Here is a 24,020-nt window from a genome sequence, read left to right as displayed (position 1 = left end):
TCTTTTTAAATAGATTTCACTCGTTGTTCTACAGCGAGTTACATAAATGTTTTTTCTGTTTATTTGCTATTCTTTTCTGTGATGTTTTTTATTTCTATGTTAGGCTATATATTCTTATTTGCCATTTAAAGTATAATGATAAACATGCAGGCTTACAGTGAGCTAAACAATTTTCATAAAGAGAATGTTAAAAAAAATCTTTAAGATGTTCGATCTTTACAAAATAAATTAATGCTCAGGCCACAGAGAAGCCAACCAAAGATCAAATGATTTGTGTACAAAACAAAAAATCGACACTTTTTGGAAATACTTTTGTAAAGGAATTTAATACCTAAGAATCATAAATTAGCGTTTGTCTTACAAAAAAAATGTAATCATTATTGTGCTTTGTTTGCAGAAGTCATGTACCACACATTGTCAAACCTGAAGAAGTGTATCTTCCTGCAATCTGGGTAAAGAAGGTGTAACTTTATTACACATTATTTAAAAACATAAGAGTCATGTTCATTATTTATCTTTGTGTAATTTGATTTAAATTACAATATTGAATGTATTGAATTTGTTAAATTTTGTATGAGGTAATTTCTTGTATGGGTTAATTTGCCTTATATTAGTATTAGATACAAAAGCACAAGTGTTTTGGCTTAAAAGTGACAGCATGTTTTAAAAATGTTTCAGGTACTGGGGCTTGGATTGTTTGAAGTAGTAAAGAATAATGGCAAATAATGAAGCAGGCAATAAAAAATACTTGACCAAGAAGTTTTGGAGCTTAACATTTTTGTAGTTTGTAATTGCTTTTTTCTTTAAGTTGGTAATTTGAAAATCTTTCTGGAAGTCTGAAATCCTCCAACATATTTTTTTCACATCTCGATTTGAATGTTAAAAATCGTAGTTCTTGGATTTGTGATGTTTTGTAATATGTGTTTTTGCCCTTACTTATGCATTTTATGTAAATATATTTTTAACTGGATTTGTATTTGTATGCTCTTATTCTGCAGGCTCCAGACCTGGAGATTGAAGTTCCTAAAGGTTGATGTTTATCAAGCTTGTGACCTTATCGCATGGTGTTATTTTTTTACATTTATATATCTAATACACATTTGCACATCTGTAAACATAAATTTAATATTTTGTGGGCTATTTTTTATTTTATTTAACCAGTTGTTGTATATTGAAATCTGTTACATTTTATGCACTCCAACTGTAAATGTTTTGTTTTAATTGCATCTTTATTGTTTAAAACAATTTAATTAATGTGGGTTTTTGTTAGCTTTTATGTTATTCTTGTATTTTTTGGCTATTTATTTGTTTTTGTTTTTTATTATCCTTCTGTTAATTTGCCAGATTTTGACTTTCTATTTGTTTTTCTTGTAATCTCACTTCAATTATTTTCTGTGTTTCTCAATGATGCATTTTTGTCACAGTCCCAATTTGTTCCTGCTTGTTTCTCCACTGTCAGGTGAGGATAATAACAAACACAGTTCAGATGAGAGAGTGAAAAGGATTATGGGAAATGGATGATGAACGGGGAACCGTTCATCATCCATTTGGACTTCATTTCCCATAATCCTTTTCACTCTCTCACCTGAACTGTGTTTGTTATTATCCTCACCTGACAGTCATCCCCCTCATCACTCCATTGTCTAAATACCCTGCTTTTCCCTTTGTCTAGGTCAGTTCTTGTTTATAGTGATGTGTTGTGTGTTTTGCTGTTTACCAGTTTCCATGTTCCTTGTTTTATATTAATTAAAGATTATCATTTTGGATTCATCATGATCTCCATCTCCTCCTTTATCCTCCACCACACCAACCGTATCAATTTCACAGTATAATTATATATTGTTTGAGTTATGGCTATGTTCTGGGGTTTCTGGATAAGTTGTGGGTGAGTCTCAAATGTTCTGGGAACTTTACTAGGCAATGTCCTTAACACCAGCAGTGTCGTTCTGGGAACATAAAATTTCTACATAAAATATGGTTCCCTTAACATTTCCAGAACGTCCTGAATGTTCCGTGGAGGTCTGCCAAATAACGTCCTCCAACCCTTTAGGGAACTCCACAACACGTCCGTCTCATAACGTTCTGGGAACTTTACTGGACAACGTCCTTAACACCAGCGGGGTCGTTCTAAGAACATTATGGGAACGTAAAGTATACATAAAATATGGTCCCCTCAACATTTCCAGAACGTCCTGAATGTTCCGTTGAGGTCTGCCAAATAACGTCCTCCAACCCTTTAGGGAACTCCACAACACGTCCGTCTCATAACGTTCTGGGAACTTTACTGGGCAACGTCCTTAACACCAGCGGGGTCGTTCTAAGAACATTATGGGAACGTAAAGTGTACATAAAATATGGTCCCCTCAACATTTCCAGAACGTCCTGAATGTTCCGTGGAGTTCAGCCAAATAACTTCCTCCAACCCTTTAGTGAACTCCACAACACTTCAGTCTCATAACGTTCTGGGAACTTTACTGGGCAACGTCCTTAACACCAGCAGGGTCGTTCTAAGAACATTATGGGAACGTAAAGTGTACATAAAATATGGTCCCCTGAACATTTCCAGAACGTCCTGAATGTTACGTGGAGGTTTGCCAAATAACGTCCTCCAACCCTTTAGGGAACACCACAACACTTCCGTCTCATAACGTTCTGGGAACTTTCCTGGGCAACGTCCTTAACACCAGCGGGGTCGTTCTAAGAACATTATGGGAACGTAAAGTGTACATAAAATATGGTCCCCTCAACATTTCCAGAACGTCCTGAATGTTCCGTGGAGGTCTGCCAAATAACGTCCTCCAACCCTTTAGGGAACTCCACAACACATCCGTCTCATAACGTTCTGGGAACTTTACTGGGCAACGTCCTTAACACCAGCGGGGTCGTTCTAAGAACATTATGGGAACGTAAAGTGTACATAAAATATGGTCCCCTTAACATTTCCAGAACGTCCTGAATGTTCCGTGGAGGTCTGCCAAATAACGTCCTCCAACCCTTTAGGGAACTCCACAACCCGTCCGTCTCATAACGTTCTGGGAACTTTACTGGGCAACGTCCTTAACACCAGCGGGGTCGTTCTAAGAACATTATGGGAACGTAAAGTGTACATAAAATATGGTCCCCTCAACATTTCCAGAACGTCCTGAATGTTCCGTGGAGGTCTGCCAAATAACGTCCTCCAACCCTTTAGGGAACTCCACAACACATCCGTCTCATAACGTTCTGGGAACTTTACTGGGCAACGTCCTTAACACCAGCGGGGTCGTTCTGAGAACATTATGGGAACGTAAAGTGTAAATAAAATATGGTCCCCTTAACATTTCCAGAACGTCCTGAATGTTCCGTAGAGGTCTGCCAAATAACGTCCTCCAACCCTTTAGGGAACTCCACAACACGTCCGTCTCATAACGTTCTGGGAACTTTACTGGGCAACGTCCTTAACACCAGCGGGGTCGTTCTGAGAACGTTATGGGAACGTAAAATTTCTAGGGGGGTAGCTACAAGTAAAATACGAACAATAAAAAACCACACACAAGAAAAGCAATACACATACTAATTCAAACACTACAACACTAGACCAGACTGACCTACAAATAACTGAAAGTTCTTGATTATTCAACACAGAACTGTTATTTGAAACTCCATGAAGCAAAGAGCATTTGGATGATCGAAATGGCTAAGTTACTCAAGTCAGAAGCAGATTTCTCCCCAGAATCAGTCACTCCTCAAACACACAACTATTGAGTGTAGTACACACATATGCACATGCGCACAATGAAAGCAAATACTGTTTGCTTACCCATTCCAAAACCACACCAGTTCCCAGAGGCTTCATTTCAATATGAAATGGTGCTCTTCCTGGACATTTTACCCCAGTAATTTGGTCAGAAAATGTGCATGCTTTCATAGGAAATTGCAGAAATGAAGTAAGCATCTTCAGATTGTCAAGGTAGATGATGCAGGCCTTCTTTCCAACCAGGTCATCTTCACTGTCAACTTTCAAATGGTCTGGCACATCGGTCATCTGGTCGTCGGTGGTGTTGGGAACAGCTACATCAAGCACGGTCTCGTCCATGGATATTTCTGGAAGCTGCTCAATATTCCCGGCCTTTGAAGCTGCACCTCCAACTCTGCATAAAAAGACAAAATATGAACAGGTTTTTCGCTTTTTGGATAGTGGAAACTAACTACTACAAGTACAACCCTGCAATATACTGATTGTGCATGAAATGAAGCAAGTAAATATAACATACCGTAGTTGAAGAAATGGAATATATTCCTCATCAGAGCTGTCCACATCCTCACAGAATTTTGGGTCTGTCCAGCTCTTATCCATTTCAATACTGCACATAAACACACATAAGATTGAACGGGAAAACATATCAATAACACAAAATGAAAAACGAGTCATTAGACAGAATTAAATGTTGTTCCTTGGGTCATTTGCTGCATCCTCATCCGGAGATTCATTCTGCTCTTCTTCCTCTACAATATCCAAAGACTGCATGCTGCAGACAGAGTAAAATAGAATTAGACAGTAATAGTATAGATAAGTAGACATATTGCGAAAAAGTAAATGTGAATTCAGTCCACAGTAGTTCAAACAAACAACTGGAAAATGTTATCAGAATACATGTTCAAATGCCAATTGGTGTCTTCATGTCTTCCCGTTACTTTATAGGCATCCCAAACTAATGGCAGGCAGCCTACATCTTCTCCTACAGCCACAAATGGAAATCTAACTCAGCTGGCTAGTGTTTCAGACATTAGTGAATGCTTTCTGTTTATTTTTTTATTTCTAGTAAGTTTTATTTGGAAGAAAATTTAGTTTATATGATTATTTCGCATCTCATTTTGGTCAAAATGGTTATTGACATTATGCTAAGGAACATTACACTATGGGAGTAATTTGTTCTGGTATGACGCTTCTTATCATAAAAACACATGAATATGCAAAGGTAGACTAACTAATGAGAAAAGAAACATAGGCTTTAAAAATTTCTAAACTGTTGCATGAAAGTGTGCAAGTGATACAACACTGAAAACCAGAGGCTCACACCACTAACTCCAAGGATGATAGGTTTGTGGTATAAAAACTCACCTGGCCTCTAATATAGTGACCTCTTCTTCCCTAGTGCCTTTTTCCAGTATTTCTACTCCTTCAATGTAAAATTCACGCCTGAATCAAAACACCAAATAGGACATGTGAAAAAGATGAAAAGGCTTCGCGAAAAAAAATGCTGGCCCAGGAAAACATGCAATACCTATCATGGTCCGACTCCTCTGTAATACTTGAGACCACAGGCTGTGGAAGTTCGCAGGGTAGTTTGTGGGGAGTAGATGTTACTTGCCGTTTTTGAAAGCTATAGGGAAATATCAGAGAACATATTTGTCTAATTCAATTTCACATCAACAACACATACACATTATGTCATATCATTGTGACTTCAAGACGAATAAAGTTTACATGCTAAATCAGATAGTGACTTCCAAACAAAGGGGCTTGTCACAGCTAAAGTGAGCTCGTGCCTTGACTATGGCTAAACATTTTCAATGCACATGAATTTTACAAGACACATGTCTGTGTGTTTACACTCTGCGGTTTAGTCTTGGTGCTAATTTAAATTACTAATCTTATTCCTTTCATACTTTCTACATCTTTACCAGACCAAAACATTTTAGATCAAACATTTCCCAGATAGCACAGGTACGTCTGTAACATGTCTGGCAAAGATGTGGAATACATCTGGTGTGTAAAAACATCTGATAAAGGTCTTAGAAAGAGATTCTTTACATACAGTCTAAATCAAAAACGTCTTGCACACATCTTCAATATGTCTATATGACATATTTTAGGAAACGTCTCAGAGACTTATTGTAGATGAGCAAACAATCAAAATAAAACATCTTACAGATATAAACGCAGACATCAAATAGAGGTCTCCGATATGTATGTGTGCTATAAGGGTTGCGATTTGCATGTCATCGATTGCAATGCTCAAATCAGAACAAGAATGCTACCGATAACTTGCGATAGCATGATAACGATTGATAACTAGCATGCTAACGTTTACTATCTACTTGGGGTGCGTTTCCCAACAAATTAGCAACATTGTTGTTTGCAATGCAATTTCCCATTGCCAAACAACTAAGTTGCTAACAAGTTAGCAATGATGCTTTTGGGAAATGCACCCCAGATAATTCGCTTCTCTACTAGCATTACTCGATTCCTGAAGATAAATGGAGGACCTGATAGCGTCCGTAACATAATCAGGCAGGCAGACAGACAACAAATGACTTCAATAACTTTACTACTAGTCCAACAGCATGACGGCTAAGTCTGCATCGGTCGGGAAGCCCTCCTCCTCCTTTAGCTCACGCCAGCGAGCGAACGCTGGACCATTGTTGATCCTCGTACGGCTTCTTATTTTGTCACTCTCCCTTTTTCTCTTCCTTGTCTCCTCTGACACAACCTTTACATTTTTGGGTTTCGTTGCTGCTTCGGCCATGATAACAACATTAAACCGTGTCAGAGCTCAAACAAACGCTCACGTCCGAACTTGAGGAAATGGGGGTGGTGGCGGAAGTGATGTATGCCGTAAAGCAGTCAAATTTTGTAGTACTTTTTGGGCTGAGGTTACGGCCCGCCTCCAGAAGTTCTGTAGTGCCAGTAAAAGCGATACAGACCCCGTCAGGCTATGGCATACGTGTCATTCAACCTATTGTAAGTCAATGTACCATCACAAGGGTCTTGGAAATATATTATGAAGGTTGAAAAACTACATGCTGTTGCTTTAATCTAGTAGTAAATAACTTTTTATAAAATTGCTTTTACCCCTTTAGTAAAAAAAAGTTTACTATTTTTTGTCTTAATTATAGACAATTATTTACTCAGGGTTACACATGGATCCATCATGCCTTGTTACCACTGTGCAGGCTAGTGGTGGTGGTGTAATGGTGTGGGGGATGTTTTCTTGGCACACTTTAGGCCCCTTAATGCCAATTGGGCATTGTTTAAATGCCATGGCCTACCTGAGCATTGTTTCTGACCATGTCCATCCCTTAATGACCACCATGCACCCATCCTCTGATGGCTACTTCCAGCAGAATAATGCACCATGTCACAAAGCTCGAATAATTTCAAATTGGTTTCTTGAACATGACAATGAGTTCACTGTACTAAAATGGCCCCCACAGTCACCAGATCTCAACTTAATAGAGCATCTTTGGGATGTGGTGGAATGGGAGCTTGGTGCCCTGGATGTGCATCTCACAAATCTCCATCAACTGCAAGATGCTCTCCTATCAATATGGCCCACATTTCTAAAGAATGCTTTCAGCACCTTGTTGAATCAATGCCACATAGAATTACAGCAGTTCTGAAGGCGAAATGGGGTCAAACACAGTATTAAGCACTATTCGGACGGGATTAGTTTTCCAAACGGCGTTTGAGTTTCAACGTTTACCCCAGGACGTCTGTGATTTTGTATACCGATTCAGATGGGATTATAATGATGCAGGCTATTCCAGAGATGGGAGTGTCTGTTTCATGCATTTGGGCGTTGCAGTAGCATGTGCTCTGGATATGCGTGTTTGTAATGTTTAATATTTTGCTTTAAATGTAAAATTATGACAGAACATGTAATTTATTAATTTAATTTTTACAAATCAAAATAAAATATACAAATCCTACTAAAGTAAGGTTAGCCTACGTGTTTTATATAACTGTCTGCTTATAATCAACACAAAAGAAATGAAGAAATAATGATTAATAAAAAATGTATTATCTTTATTAATTAACATTACCATTCCGGAGTTGAACAACTTTGATCGGAGTTTCTTATAACGTTAATGATATTACAGTGGCCAGTCTTAACAGTGTATGATATTCAGCTCGTCTTGATTTAATTATTTTATTTTGCCAAATGCAAAAAAACATTCATATCTGAAAGAATGGGACTCAGGAAATACAATATATGCGCATTAGTAAGACCTTACGGGAGATCACGTTGGCCAAAACACGAAATGAACCGCGTTTTCAAAAGATATTGCGGGCAAACACAGACATTTGCATTCGGACGGGATTACATTTCTCAGAGGACCTCTGAGTTCGGTGAAAAACAGTAGGTAAATTGCTCTGGAATTCTTACGGAGGTCGTCAGAGAAAAACACAGACATGGCCGATTCGGACGGGATTAAAAACACAGAGGACCTCTTAGAAGCACGATTTTCTCAGAGGTCCCCCTGTAAAACTAATCCCGTCCGAATAGGGCTAGTATTAGTATGGTGTACAAATAATCCTTTAGGTGAGTGTGTGTGTGTATATTGTGGAAATTAATTTTGTTCCATTTTATATTTCTTTAATTAATCATTTTATTCTACAAACACTGTGTGTTTCATATATGCACTGAGCTATTATGTAAAATGAGGTGTTTGTGTTACTGAGGGGGAGCAGCTTGTGTGCTGTGTAAAAGCTGCAAGAAGGATTAGCTAGGAATGTACGTCTGGAAATTATCAAGATAAGAAAGAGACCTGAGGAGGAAAAGCAAACAGACAACCATGTATTAACTAATGCTTTAATGTTCACAGGATAAAATATGCAATATATTTTTTTACTTAATCAGTATTAATCATTGAATAATTGATGTAATAAAGATATGATGTTGTCTTTGATAAATGTGTATTAACCAATGAAATGAAGGTTGCATACAGAATAACCTAATGGGGGATGGCAGCTCAACCTTGAAGAACAGAATCTCCTGGGCTTGTTCTTTGTGTGTGTGTGTGTGTGTGTGTGTGTGTGTTTTCTTCCCTAACAGATGTTTTTTTTAATAATGATTAAAGTGTTTTGCTTAGAAGTAGTATTGCAGTAAAAGATGTAATATGTGTTTATCTATCTAAAGAAGTTAATGTGTGCCTTATTCATATAACCAATCTTACGAATAATGAAATGATGTCATGATATTGAAATGTGTTTTACATAATAAACACTTTCATTTTATAGCTTATGTTCTTTATGAATAAATGAATGTTTTATTAATGATTTGTTTTTAAGAAAGCATTATAATATGCTATGTGTAGTCAATCATATGTGAAGTGGAGGAGTACTGGGGAGGAAGTGACGGACTGCATGGCTCTCAGGGATGAGCGGAGAACAGTTTGTTTTTTCTTTGTCTGTGTGTGTCTATCTTCGCCGGCAGGCTGAAACTGGGTGTGGTGATGGAGTCAGATTGACGAGGGGAACGGCCTTTGTGGGTGGAGATTCTAAGAAGAAGATTGACGTCACATACTCTATAAATAATTGTTTTCCCAAATGCTGGGGGTAGTCGCTTGCAGGTTGTAGCCTTGAGACGACCCAGCGCGCTGTAAAACTTTTTCATATCTGATCAATAAATAGTTTAAGTTTTATTACGGTGTCTTCCCTCTAATGATTTGTTTTTAAGAAAGCATTAATATATATATGACCCGTCATGGAAACTAGTCGGCAGCACAAGTTTCGAGATAATGAGAAACAAAGTTTTTTTTCTGATTTTTGTTTTATTGCAGAATCTGTTAGTTGAGATCACGAAAAAGCCTCTCCATGTTTGAGATAGCAGTTTTTGTATATTTAATAGCGTACAATTTGCAGTTGAAATCTGCTTTTTTTTCGGAGATTCTAGCGTGCAGCGGGGGCGTCATTGTCTGTGTCTATTTACTTGGCCCCGCCCCCAAAGGTAACAGCATGACTACTAAATAAGGATAGTTTGCCCAAAAATGAAAATAATGTAATTAATGACTTACCCTTATGTTGTTCTAAACTCGGAAGACCTCCGTTCATCTTCGGAACGCAGTTTAAGATGTTTTAACGTCAGATTTAGTCCAAGAGCTTTCTGTCCCCTCCATTGAAAATCTATGTACGGTTTCCATGTCCGGAAAGGTAATAAAACATCATCAAAGTAGTCCATGTGACATCAGTGGGTCAGTTAGAATATGTTGAAGCATCGAAAATACATTTTGGTCCAAAAATAGCAAGAATTACAACTTTATTCAGCATTGTCTTCTCTTTCGGTTCTGTTGTGAAGTCACGTGACTGTAGTGAGGCAGCTGAACTGTTCCTCAGACATGTTTGCAAAGGTTTATTTTCAAACTTATAGCGTGCATCTCCCCAGACTATAAACAAGGCTTGGGCGCAGAAAAACAAAAGAAAAAAAAGAAGCTGGGGCGGAACAGATAACAGTCAGCCGCGTCCTACGTCAGCCGTGTCACTGACTTTATGTGGCGCCACAGTCGTATGACGTCAAAGTACCGTGAGAGATCTTCAAGAAATCTTACGGAGTAGTTTAATTTCGACTCACCCTCACGGTACTTTGACGTCATCTGTCTGTCAGTTCTTGCAGTGCAGCATGAAGTGAAATACACACAAAGTCACACAGAGATTGTTGAATTCGTTATATAATTGGCTACATGTTTTGTCCATCAATATTTTCCATGAAGTCATTGGCTGATGGAGGAACGAGCCAGAGCCATAGAGAGAGAACGAGCGAGCGTTTGGTTACATCCCTAAAGGACGTTACGTTTTCGATGGCGCTGTTTGGATTATCTATTATACTACTGATGAAGTTTGTTTTAATCCGAATATAAAGGAATTAAGTATAATCTTACTTTACCATTATGTTTTTCTATATGAATATAACCATAGTTCACCATTGTGTGTATGAAATTTACCAGCATGCATTGCAGTATGTTCTTATACATGGCGAAGGTTGTTACATGTCGAAGGCTGAGACAAAAGACGTACTGTACTCTTGACAAAGTGATGCCATATGTTTTCCATATGATGCAAACCATATGTTACTGAATATTAGACCATATATGGAGTACATGGGGTGGGGAGGCCCCCTTATATATATACCACTTGGGGTACAGTAAAACTTTAGTGGATCTTGCAAGATCTCCTCACGGCTTTATTTTGCTGACAATAAAGTCCATCTTTGAAATCAAAACCTAAGATTGAAGATTGTTTCATCTGAAAAAGGGAAACCACAACATTTTGGCGTCACGAACAGGATAGAAAAGGGCTGAAGTACCGAACCACCTGGGCGGACCTGACGAACAACACAAACAAGAATGGCCATATACTAAGGTAAGCACTTTTTGCTTATTAATTAGGTTTGTGTTGTTTGCCAGAACTGCCCAAGGTGGTGAGACATTTAAGCTCTTCTAAATTTAAGAACCATATATGTGAAAGGGGTTTTGATTTCAAGGGTACAATTTAACAAAGGCATGCATGCATGAATCTGTATTGACTTACTGATGGGTTGGCTATTAAGACCATAGTGATTTGACACAGATTTGTAAGTGAAGAGAACGCGTGTAAGGTAATATACAGTGTTGAGGAAGTGTTATCTGTATATTGTTTATGTGTCCTGTCGAGGAAGTGTTATTGTTGCATAAGGTAATATACAGTGTTGAGGAAGTGTTATCTGTATATTGTTTATGTAACATGTCGAGGAAGTGTTATGGACACATAAGGTAATATTGTGTGGAGGAAGTGTTATCAATAATACGAGTTGATATACAGTGTTTATCTGTATATTGTTTATTAATCATGTGGATGGAGGTGAAATGATTAATGGTTTTTAGTGTATAAGTAAAACTGTGTGGTTTTTCGGTTTTAAGTGTTGGAGTACTCTGTGTCTGTGTCTGTGAGCGTGGGAATTTTGAGTGAGGTTGCAAGCTGCTGTGAGACTGTTAAATAAACTTTGCATCTGGCAGACGGTGAGAGCGTTTCCCTTGGACAGGCCTTTGGGCTGAAAAAGGGGGGTGTAATTACTGTCTGGTGGGTGTGGGGTGGAATGTTTGATAAGCCCTATTAAAAAGGGATACTTATGAAAGTTTGAAAAACCCTATAAAATAGGGATACTGATGAGTGATGAGCCCTGTAGATAAAGGGACAAAAGACTGAATGTATAAGCACTAAAAATAATAAAGGGTTAGAGTGTGCGTTATGAGCCCTAAAAATGAAGGGAGCCCCAAAAATAAATAAAGGGATTGATACGAATGCGAGTTTCTTACTGAAGGTTTGGTCAAAACAAAGTTTCTGTATGAAAAATAAAGGTTTAACTAAGAAATAAAGATGGCTGATATTGTTGTTTGATATGTTTTGGATTTGAAAACATTTTATACAATCTCCTTTCAAAGCATAAAAACCTGTGGGGACATATAGGAGAATAAACAATTGAACGTATAAAATTCAATAAACCCACAAAGTGTACTAAGGGTTTTTGTATTATGAATAAAGACATGGCATTCAGTCCTGTTGAAACTTTGGGATCAAAGTATCCATTGTGTAAGGATCTTATAAATAAAGTGTCTAAAAAATGGCAAAAACGTACAAAAAACATGGTCACCAGATGGCCAGAAGAGGGGACTTTTGATGTGGCGTTGTGTGAGGAGATGGAAACATTGGTTAAAAATTACAAAACCAAAGAGATAAGTAAGAAAAACAAAAAAAGAGAAGAAAAATGTGAAAGGGAGCAGGAGATTTTAGCATTGTTCAAAAAAGAAGGGGAAAGTCTGCGTAAACATTTAAAGCAGACCAGAAGGCTGTTGAAAGACTTGGAACAAGAAACCAAGGCTAAGGAACAAAAATATGCAGACCCCCCCTCCTTATTTGAGCTCTGAGGGTCAGTTTCCATTGCTCAAGGGAACTGTTGGGATTTTGGGTGAGATGCAGATGAAAGGAACTGTGGAAATAGAAGATGATGAGGAAGAGGAGGAAGAGGAGAGAGAGCCAGTTGTAAGACCTAAAACCAAATCAGCTCTTGCAACAAAAGAAAAAACATTACAGTTAGACTGTTACAAACAAGCACGAACAGCACTAGAAAAGATGAAAACGCAATATAACATAAAAACACCAAGTGCAAAGCAATCATATGAGCAGGGAGAAAAAGAAAAACAAGAGAGTAAAAAAGAGAACTTACTAGAAAGAGTAGTAAGTGAAGAAAAATGTTTATTTGATGAAACATATGAAAAAAGCAGAGAGGGCGAAGAGAGAGCGGAGTCCCTGGTTGATGTGGGGAAATGGTCACGCGGGGAAGAAAAATCACTTAGACCTTTAACAAAACAGCTCCCCATATTAATTAAAGGAGCTCAAGGGAACTACGTCCCCTGGGCTTCACAAGATCTTCAAGGACTCGTCAACCGACTCCCGGACATCCACGAGGGGGCTGGCAAGTTCATCAGGATTTTGGAGGAGGAATTAGCTGGAAAGCTGATTGCAGTGGGAGACATCAAAGCCCTTCTAGCGAAGATCGTAGGGGGAGCTAAGACTGATCAGATCCTCCAAGACGCTAATTTACACAGAGCCGTGAATTCCTACGACATGGATGGAATTGTTTTTGATGCATACCGCCCCGAAGTGTGGCGAGTTTTACGAACTGAGTATGAAACCAGAATCGACCCCAAGGCACTGAAGGGGGAGGAACTGGGGGACACAGAAAATCCCCTCACTTACGTTCAAAGGCAATTAAAGAGATGGAAACAAGAGACTGAGGGAGACCCGGAGGGGGATCCTCTTATGACCACCCTTTTTAGAAATGCCATAGTGGATGCTATGCCACAGACTGTAAAAAGCAAACTAGAAGATGTGGTAGGTCTAAACTCTAAATCACACAAAGAGTTTTGTGACCATGTGTCTCATGCTGTGGACTTATTCAGAAAAAATTAACAGAAACTGAAAACGCAAGAGAAAGAACTGCGAAGAAAACTGACACAGTTACAGCTGGAAGAACTTTCAAACAAAAACAAGAGAAAGATTCAAGCAGCCGTGCTGAAAGACGAACACAACCAGATGTCAGTAATGGCTCCGGTGACTTTTCCTCCACCAGCTGTTCAGCCAACCCCTCCCGCAACAAACCCTCCTAATGCACACCAGACCCCCGTGCCCATCATCAATGTATACAATCAACAGCCAGGGCCGATGGGGTGGACAAAAAATCCACCACAAGGGGACAGGAGAGGAACAGACAGACTTTCTGACATCATCTGTTGGGGGTGCAAAGAAAAAGGTCATTTGAAGAGTGCTTGTCCGAGCCATTCATGGACCCAGTCCCCCGGGGGTAGAAGGGGGAAGAATTGGCAGAGGTCTGTGCGGGGTCCTGTGAATCCCTGGGTAGGTACAAACCCAGATTTTTAGGGATGCCCAGAGAATCCTATTGGGGAGAGTCAGTTACCAATTTTAACCACTAATGCAAATCAAGAACCAATTTTACAGGTTAAAGTAGAAGGAAAAAACATACCCATGATGGTAGACACAGGAGCGGTTTATACATGTGTAAATTCAAATTATGCATCACATCTCCCCATGTCTGGCAAATTTGTAAAGACAATAGGATTCTCGGGACAAATTCAGTTAATTCCAATGACCGCTCCGATTTGTCTACAAACTAAAAACAACCGTGTGACCTTACCAATCCTGATATCAAACCAGACTCCTATTAACCTTTTAGGAAGAGATGCTTTGTGTAAATTGGGTCTTAAAATTTGGTGTTCTGCAGAGGGAGTATATGTGGATATAAAAGGAACTCAAATGATGATCTCTGAGCCAAAAGCTAATGTGTACTGGTTAGGACAGATTGAGAATGATGTTAAACAAGCACTTGATACATGGGGTAAATTCATTGAAGCACAGATTCCTGATACACAAATACCAAAGTCACAGTTCCATTGTGCAATGATGTATGATCCTTTAAGAGGTACAGAACTTGAAACGAGATGGCAGGAAGAAACCAAAGGGCAACAAATTGAGTTAATCTCAGATTCTATCATAATAGGCAAACAGGGAGCAGCTATAACCTTAAAGGAGAATGACTTCACAAACAAATGGTTTACTATAGCTGATTCTGTACCACATATATCTCTGTATGTAGGGGAAAATTGGAAATCAAAAGATGTTGGGCCTATGCTGAAAAAGGCTTCACAAAGTCAATGGGAGATAACAGAAAATCCATTGATTTTTCATTCTGCTGATAAAAATTACATTAAAATTCTGTATGGAACCTCACTGTTAGGAATTCCTCAGGAAGTAATTATTAATCAGCAGAAACAAATTCAAATGATGACAAAACTTGAAACAGAAGAGCGTTATATTGCTGAATTACTACAGGATGTGGAACGACAAGTCCCACCAGAGCTGTGGTCCAAATATGAAACAGATGTGGGCTTGGTAAAATCAGCCAGCCCAGTGAAAGTGAAACTTAAACCAAACATCTGCCTTCCCAGGAAAGCACAATACCCATTATGCCCAGAGGCTGAATTGGGGATACGGGATACCATTGAAGGATTATTAAAGGCTGGGGTACTTTTTGAAACAAACAGCTATTGTAATACTCCAATTTACCCTGTACTTAAAGCAAACAAAACTAAATGGCGCCTCGTACATGATCTACGAGCAATAAATGACATAGTAGAGGATAGTGAAGTTGATGTGCCAAACCCACACACTCTGCTAACAAATGTCCCCCCTGATGCCAAATACCTCACTGTGATTGATCTATGTTCTGCATTTTTCAGTGTACCAATTGCTGAGGAAAGTAGATATTTGTTTGCATTTACTTATGCTGGTAAACAATATTCATATTGTAAATTACCAATGGGTTTCAAAATGTCACCAACAATATTTAATCAGGTACTCAAAGCTGATTTGGAAGATCTCATAATAGACAGCACTTTGCTGCAATACATGGATGATTTGATGATTTGTTCAACATCACTGGAACAATGCCATAGAGACTCAATAAAGGTACTGACTAAACTAGCTCAAGGAGGTCATAAAGTATCCAAAACCAAACTACAATATTGCCAGCCACAGGTGGAATATTTAGGGAGGTTAATCTCATATGGAACAAAGGCCATAGCCCCAGCACACCTAGAAGGCATAAGTAAAGCACCATTGCCACAAAAAGTAGGACAGATGATGACTTTTTTGGGCATGACAGGTTTCAATGCTGATTGGATAGAAGATTATGCAATCAGAACAGCACCATTGAGAGACATTATGAAACAGGCTGGGCTACAAAATCTTAGTGCTCCCTTAACCCCCTGGGGTCCAAAAACGCGGGGCCGCGTTTTGACGCATTTTTTCCTGTTTCCTGTGACATCCACTTAAAATACTCCGTCATTCATAATCATACACATACATGTAATACATCATTCGAAACTGTGAAGTCTCTACTTTAATGTGAGTGCCTTCATAATAACAACAAAACTGTGTGCTTTTGGCAAATAAAGAAAATAAACAGGGAGTGCATTTCGACATCTCTGTCTCCTTGACCATTTTCCTCAAACACGTTTCAAACATGAACTGATAACTCCGCCAATACTTGTCACACGAACATGATACATATGTCTAAAGAAAGCCTGAAATGTCTACTTTTACATGATGTAATTAAAATCTGAAGAACTCATTGTCTGTTTGTGTAATCGACATGTAAGTAAAGAGAGGTACAGTTTTTCTGGCTCGACCTCATTAGCGCTAATGTAATCCCACCTTCCCTTGTGCGCGCCATTCATATGGAAATTACCTGATGCGGGCTATGCAAACAAGATCAACGCCCACAAACAATGCTTTAAGAAGCAGCGAGTTTTGACAGTTTCATCCACTTATCAATGCGCTGGGAAGATGACACGCTTTACAGGTGAGGAAGCTCATGCTCCTGGACAGCGAGGAAGAAGAGTTCACTGTTTCTTCAGACGAAGAGCAGGACTCCGACGATGAACGTTTGTATTTTGAAGAGCGACTTGATCCAGCTGAGGATATAATTTCTGAAGAGTAAGTTTTACCTACATTTGTTTAAATGTTGTGTAACTTTTATATACTGTATACTGACTGTTTGCAAGCAGATTTTCATAATGACTTTATAAAAAACGTCTCGTAATTGGCAATTTGTATTAACATTAAAATTATAGTTCTTACATTAAACCGTATGCTGATAAGTGTAATGTGAATGTTATAAAGCAATATCACTACTATAACTATAGTGTCCATGCCGACTTATCAATAAGCCTTCTTTATTTGCTCGGGTGTAACATTGTGCTGTAAATGAGCCCGAAGATATGTCATGCGTTAAACAGTATGATTGTATGGTGTAAATATTCAATATGTCATAAAACAATATCACTATTTAGAATATATTTTGACTAGTGTGTTTATGCCTCAAAAAGTCTTGTTTACGCGACTATCTGTTCGGGTGTAAATGTATCGATGTAGTATCGATGTGCTGTAAATGTGTCCGGAGATTTGTAATGTGTTAATGTTTAGCCATAAATATGTCCGGTAATGGCCCGTTAACAAAGATATACCGCATCTATGTACCCAATTATCTTATCTCAACTATGCTTTACCGCCTTAGTATTGCTTTATAAGTTTGTTACTGTGGAGAATACATTATATTAATTATTAAAAACTTTTGTAGGAATGTGGCAGCATCACTCTCCTCTTCAGCGGGCATTTGCAGAAATGCGACGGACATTCATACAGGGTAAGTCACATTTGCGGGCTTTTCTGTTTTATTAGTAGACTTTTACTGATGTTTTGCGTAGTAATTTGGAAAATACAAGATGTATATATATAAACATATCTGTATTTTCCGAAAATACATGATACAAATAATGTTTTTAATTTTTTTTTAGGCACGTGGCTTCATCATCATTTACTCGCACGGGGGCATGCAGAAACGAACCCGAAATAAATAAAGTGATACAATTTATATATATTTTTTTTAAGGTAAAATGTAAGGCAAAATTTGTTTAATTACTCCTCATAACATTTTAATGCCACAATCTACAGAACATTTTGAGAACTAAACCTAAAAAATAACAAAGGTGATCCTGCCTTGGAAACCCCGGCTACAATTTAGTATTTTTATTTAATTCGGAGATTAAGCGCGTCAAAGCGATGACCAAAAAAAGACAAATGACAAATAATTTGTGATTGTTACTGTAAATGATAAAAACTATAAGCTATAATGTATACAATTCATTAAACGTTAATTTATAACAAGAAAAACACTGAAATTAATGATTTTATAGACACTCCGCGTTATTGTTTAGCACAGAAATACCTGCTTGCTTGCTTTGACTTTGATCATCCCTGTATTCACTTTAGATACAGAAAGACCTGATGATATTATTTATTTCAGGAATCTCTTTGCTATCATTTGAAAGTGAACACCGACCATAATAGATAACCACTCGGTTTTAAATACATTTTAAAACTTATGCCCGCCGCAAAACATCCGTTTTGTAATGTTTAGTTTGATGAAATTCTAAATATGAGACGCAGAGCACCTATAGCACGTTCGGCAAAATTGCATGCGCAAACATGGCCAGAACGCACTAGCGCAACATCGATAGAACGAAAAACAATCCAAAATGTACAGACTTAAATTATATCAGAATTTACGTTTATAATAAATACATTTTTTAAATCAAATAAGGTCAGAAGTAACAACGTGCAGAACAAATGTGCAAAATGCCTCAAGTGCACGGAAACAAAACACAAGCCAAATAGATAAATCAGATAAACCAGAGTGATTTATAAATAAAATAAAGAAATTAATAAAAAAACGAAAGTATTGCCAGAATTGCCAGCTTCGTCTTTTAAATGTAGAAACAAAGAGGCAATGGTTTATTAACATAGGAACCTCTTTTTGGACGTGTAGCCCTGTCACAGGGATTGTTGGATTTATTAACGCATTTTAAAAATATTTATTGAAAGCTGCTACATCACATATTATTGGCAGCATTATAATAATATGCTGTATATCAATATATTGGGAGAAAGCTGTTATGTGCGAAATCAGATAATGTGTGCACCCATATACGGCCAAAATTGAATGATCCTCATTTCATAACACATCTGCAACGATTCGACTGTGAGATTGGTAGTCGAATCCGGCTTCTCCGATGCATCGAATCTTCAACTATTCGGGGTCACCCCTATTAATTATTAAAAAAAGTTCTCAATATTAGTAATACTGATGTGTTGCTTTGTACTTTGAAAATACATGATATTAATTAAGATATGTTTTCAGGAATGTGTCTGCAACACCAACTTCGTCTGGTACTCGCACGTTTTGAACAATGGCACGACAACATTTAACTCCATTCCCAAAGAGTTACAGTGTGTGATGGTTTACAAATGTATACCTTATTTTTTATATTTGGAAGTATTTTTAGATGCACACCAAACTTTCACAGCTGACCATTTAGAATCCTTTTCTTTTAATTAGAGCCATATTGTACTGGTCATATAGAATATTGTTACATGTATACTTATTGTTACTTTATTATTTATAATTACAATTAAGCTTCTTTGTTTATAATTACAATAAAGCTTCTTAAATCTATTGTATTGTTCATGTTGTTTGCAACCCTGTAAGACTTTTATTTTACTAAAAAGGCCTTTTGTACTTTATTTTAACCTATTTTTTTTAACTACAAGCAAAAGTTTTTCTCTTTAAGTCTCAAGCAAAAGTTTTTCTCTTTAAGTCTCCCCACAGTCACAGTTCTTTTGTCCCAACATTCCTCACTGAGCCATTAGGGGGTTGGGTCTCCTCACGTGTAAAACACATCAATATTCATGACCATTGACCCTCCCATGCATATTGCCTTTACACAGCAAAAGTGTCTTACAAAAGTTAAATCAATGTATTTTTTCACGTGAATGAGTGGGTTAAATGGTTTTTACATCTTTTTGTAGCAAATTCTCTACTCTACAAGAGTAGATAACTTTTTTGCTTGTTAACAAATGTTTAGGATGTGTTCCTTGGCCTTATTTCAGCAACTTTTTGTTTTCTTTTTTTTACTAACCACGCATAAACATCATTTACTTAAAAATACAAACATGTACATACATTTATCTTACATATTATTATAGCACAGTTTGTGCTGAATACAGTGTTATGTGATATTAGCCATTAATGTGTTTTAAAGCAACTGAAAAAAGACCAAATGTGAGAGCATCTCAGAACCTCTGACTGTGTCCAAAAAGGGTCCGACCCCAGAGGGTTAAAGTGGACTACAGATGCATTAGCAGCCTTTGAGTCAATTAAACAGGAGCTTCAAAAAGCACCTGCTTTAAGTACACCTGATTATACTAAACCCTTTCACCTGTTTGTTGCCAACAGAGCTGATGGATATGCTTCTGCAGTATTAATGCAAGAAACCTGCAGTGGTAGGAAAAAGCAACCAATAGCATACTACAGTACTAAACTAGACAATGTAGCACAAGGATATCCACCTTGTTATCAGCAAGGTCTGGCAGCAGTATTTCAAACATATTCAAAGGCCTCTTCAATAACTATGGGGTATCCAGTTATCATATATACCCATCACAAAATTGCAGAGTTAATTGAACAGGGAAAATTTGTTTTGACACAAGCCCGTATTTTGGCATATTCGTTACTACTGACACATCCAGATGTAACAATTAAACGGTGTAACACGGTGAATCCTGCAGAGTTGATTCCTTTGGCTTATGAAGGTGAGCCACATGAATGTGTTGCTGACTCGTTAGCATTCACCAGGTTACGACCCGATCTCGAATCTACACCAATTACTGCTTCTGCTTAGAAGTCACTTACTTTGTGGATGGATCAAGTTTCAGGGATCATTCAGGAATTCACACTGGTTATGCAGTAGGGAAAAAAGAGGGAGAGGATTTTGTGTCTGTACTGTCCCAACACTGCGCACAGCCGTGCTCAGCTCAATTGGCAGAATTAAAAGCTCTTACAGCAGCATGCAAATTGGCAAAAGGGCAAACAGCAAACATTCTGACAGACTCAGCCTATAGCCATGGCGTCTGTCACCACTATGGGGCAGTATGGAAACAAAGAGGTTTTAAAAGAAGTGATGGCACACCTTTTCAACATGCTGAACAGATAGTTGAATTAATCTCAGCTATGATGTTGCCAAAAAGACTGGCCATTATCAAATGTCAAGCTCACAAAAAAGGAAATAGTTATGTCATCAAGTGTAATAATGCAGCAGATTTAGAGGCTAAAAAGGCCTCCGGGTGTCAGGTGGCAATAATAGCTCCAGAAGTTCTTATTGAACCCAACCCAAACATTGATGATATTGCTCGGATTCAACAACAGGCAGGACCATATGAGCAATCTATGTGGCACCGAAGAGGGGCCACAAAAGACTCCCAAAACATTTGGCGGTCGCATGAAGGTCACATTGTTGCACCAACAGCACTGTTAAATGTTCTAATCACAGACGCGCATGGATTTGACCACTGTGCTCGAGCAGAAGTGATTAGAAAAATTAAAGAACAAGGATATTGGTCTCCATACTTGTATGCAACAGTAGAGGAGTTTTTGTCAACATGTGAAATTTGTGCCAAATACAATGTCAGAAAAGGAATAACAACAGCAATAGGTCATATTCCGGTACCAGAGGGACCATTTAAACACTTGGTTATGGATTATGTGGATATGATCAAGAGAGTGCAGGGTAAGAAATATTTGCTTGTTGTTATTTGTAGGTTTAGTCGTTGGGTGGAGGCTGTACCGTCGGCTGACGAAGGAGCCGGAACAGTAATCAAATTTCTGACAAGAGAGGTTATTCCTAGATTCGGAATACCATCAGAAATAAGTTCAGATAATGGATCAGCGTTCATTCAAAAAACAGTAAAACAAGTACTACAACATTTAAGAATAAAGCAAAGATTGGGATGTGTTTATCATCCACAATCTCAAGGGATGGTTGAAAAAGCCAATGGAATCATTAAGGCAAAACTCAACAAAATATGTGCTAGTACTAAACTTAACTGGATTGATGCTTTACCTCTTGCACTAATGAGCTATCGCATGCAAACTAACAGAACTACACATCTAACACCGCATGAAATGCTTACAGGTCGACCTATGCCCGCTCCACACTGCAGAGGTCCATATTCTGGGCCTCCATTAGAGCAATTGCAAATGGAATTAAGGTCATACATGAAAAAGCTAACTGCTATCCATAAAGCTATTTTTGTGCAGGAAAAGAGAAAGCAGCCGAGTGAGGTGACGGAGACCACATGTCCAATTGTCCCAGGGGACCAAGTCTATCTGAGGGTTTTCAGGAGGAAATGGAACGAAGCCAGAAGGGAAGGACCATATAAAGTGGTGGCCTCTACCCCAACAGCAGTCCGAGTGGAAGGCAGCAACACGTGGTACCACTTAAACCACTGCACTAAAGCTCATAAAGAAAAAACAGTGACTGGAGAGGACAGCCTTGGAACAACCAGCCAAGAAACTTCTGCTAAAAGCAATGAGGCACAAGATGCGGCATCAGGAAATGACCATGGACAGAACACATCTGACGACATGCCTGATCATCATATGCTTGTGGCCAGTTCATGCTTTAAACAACACCACGACTCCGCCTCCAGTTATTCAGGCCCGGAATCACACCACCCTGCCGTTGACTTCAACACCTGTAACTCCAATGCTGAACCACACTTCCCTGTCATCAACTTCACTTTCAACCACACAGCCTTTTAATCTTACAACTTTTAAAGCAACGGAGCGTGCAACCGCACAGACTCTGAACCATACCTCCTTTACATCAACTACATTTGCAACCACACAGACTCTGAACCATACCTCCTTTACAACAACTACGTTTGCAACCACACAAACTTTGAACTCTACATCCCTTACGTCAACAGCGCTTGCACCCACACAGACTTTGAATCACACATCCCGTATGTCAACGCCATATACAAACACAGAGACTTTGAATAACACATCCCTTAAGTCTTTAACGTTACTACCGTCAACACAAACGTTCAACCAAACGAACTTGCCATTGATTGTTGAACCCTCAAAAGGACTGAGGAACAATACAATCTCAAATACAACTGAACTAACATGGAGAGGAAAACAACGTAGAGATATTGAGGATGATTACAGTATGTACGGAGAAGATGCCCAACTAGACATTTTATGGGAAACGGCAAAAAGTAATCAATGGTATGAATGGGCAACCTTTACAGCAACAGATTTACAAGGAAAAAACTGTTTGTTTTGTTCTAAATCACCTGCAAGTCAAGTAATAGTAGTGCCAAATCCATTTGATTTTGAAAAATGTGCGGAGATGAATAGACTCCATTGTAAAATGAAACTGCACAGACCTATTTGTCCAGCAGAATGTTTGAGTTCTCTAAGTAATAGTAGAGAAAGACTTATATATCGACACATACGATCATTTGCATCTAGATGCAGAGGTATTGATGTATCAAAAATTCTGCAAGTAGGAAATGACCAAATAGAAATCCCACAATGGTACATCATAGATTATAGTAAGGAATATGAGTGTTTTGTAAAAACCACAGGGAATATTAATATGGGACAATTTAAAGGAAAATGCAAAGTAATTTGGATGTTAGATAAGACAAAAGTTCGACAAGCCAGTGATACTTTAGATCTCCCACCTATGAGGTCATCAGGAATAAGAAATGGGAAGAAAATGATTCCAGAAAAAATCTGTGAAAATCAAACTATAGCATTCCCTGATGTAGACACCCATACTGATCAAACACAAGCAATAGCAGATTTTTTCTGGATTTGCGGACATAGAAAACTTTTACCTTCTTTGCCATTAGGATGGAAAGGAAAATGTACAAGAGTACGACTAATACAGGAGATTCATATAATGGAATGGGATTTCGATTACAAGTCAGAACCAAAGGACACAAGTAACCGTAGAGTTAAGAGAGGTTACGAATCAGATCCTACAGTATACATAGACGCAATAGGTCAACCCAGAGGTATACCAAATCAATTTAAGGCCCGAGATGAAGTTAAAGCAGGGTTTGAGTCAATATTCATTTGGATTTCACAAAATAAAAATACAGAATGGATCAATTATATATACTACAACCAGCAGAGATTCATTAACCACACCAATGAAGCTTTAACTTCACTTGGAGAGCAACTAGATGCAACCAGTAAAATGACATGGCAAAATAGACTCGCGCTTAATTGGAT

The 24,020-nt window shown here is 38.2% G+C and overlaps 3 long non-coding RNA genes across 4 annotated transcripts; 2 read left to right on the top strand and 1 right to left on the bottom strand.

Moving 5' to 3' along the window:
• On the top strand, positions 1–1,771 carry LOC141365950 (uncharacterized). The gene is made up of 2 exons (XR_012370907.1): positions 1–452; positions 999–1,771. It is a non-coding gene; the product is annotated as an uncharacterized lncRNA (long non-coding RNA).
• A 2,028-nt stretch (positions 1,772–3,799) lies between these two features.
• On the bottom strand, positions 3,800–5,723 carry LOC141365620 (uncharacterized). 2 transcript variants are annotated; one of them, XR_012370685.1, is made up of 4 exons: positions 5,265–5,723; positions 5,102–5,179; positions 4,254–4,508; positions 3,800–4,130 (listed from the first exon to the last, which is right to left on the bottom strand). It is a non-coding gene; the product is annotated as an uncharacterized lncRNA (long non-coding RNA). The 2 variants fall into 2 exon arrangements; XR_012370684.1 differs by having other exon boundaries at positions 5,102–5,723.
• A 10,968-nt stretch (positions 5,724–16,691) lies between these two features.
• On the top strand, positions 16,692–19,307 carry LOC129450874 (uncharacterized). Its single transcript, XR_008646473.2, has 3 exons — positions 16,692–16,810; positions 17,454–17,519; positions 19,074–19,307. It is a non-coding gene; the product is annotated as an uncharacterized lncRNA (long non-coding RNA).
• Positions 19,308–24,020: the final 4,713 nt, after the last annotated feature.

Source organism: Misgurnus anguillicaudatus, chromosome 8 (genome assembly GCF_027580225.2).
Source record: "Misgurnus anguillicaudatus chromosome 8, ASM2758022v2, whole genome shotgun sequence".
In the NCBI taxonomy this organism is placed as follows: Eukaryota; Metazoa; Chordata; class Actinopteri; order Cypriniformes; family Cobitidae; genus Misgurnus; species Misgurnus anguillicaudatus.
This window is presented reverse-complemented; position numbering and strand designations above follow the sequence as displayed.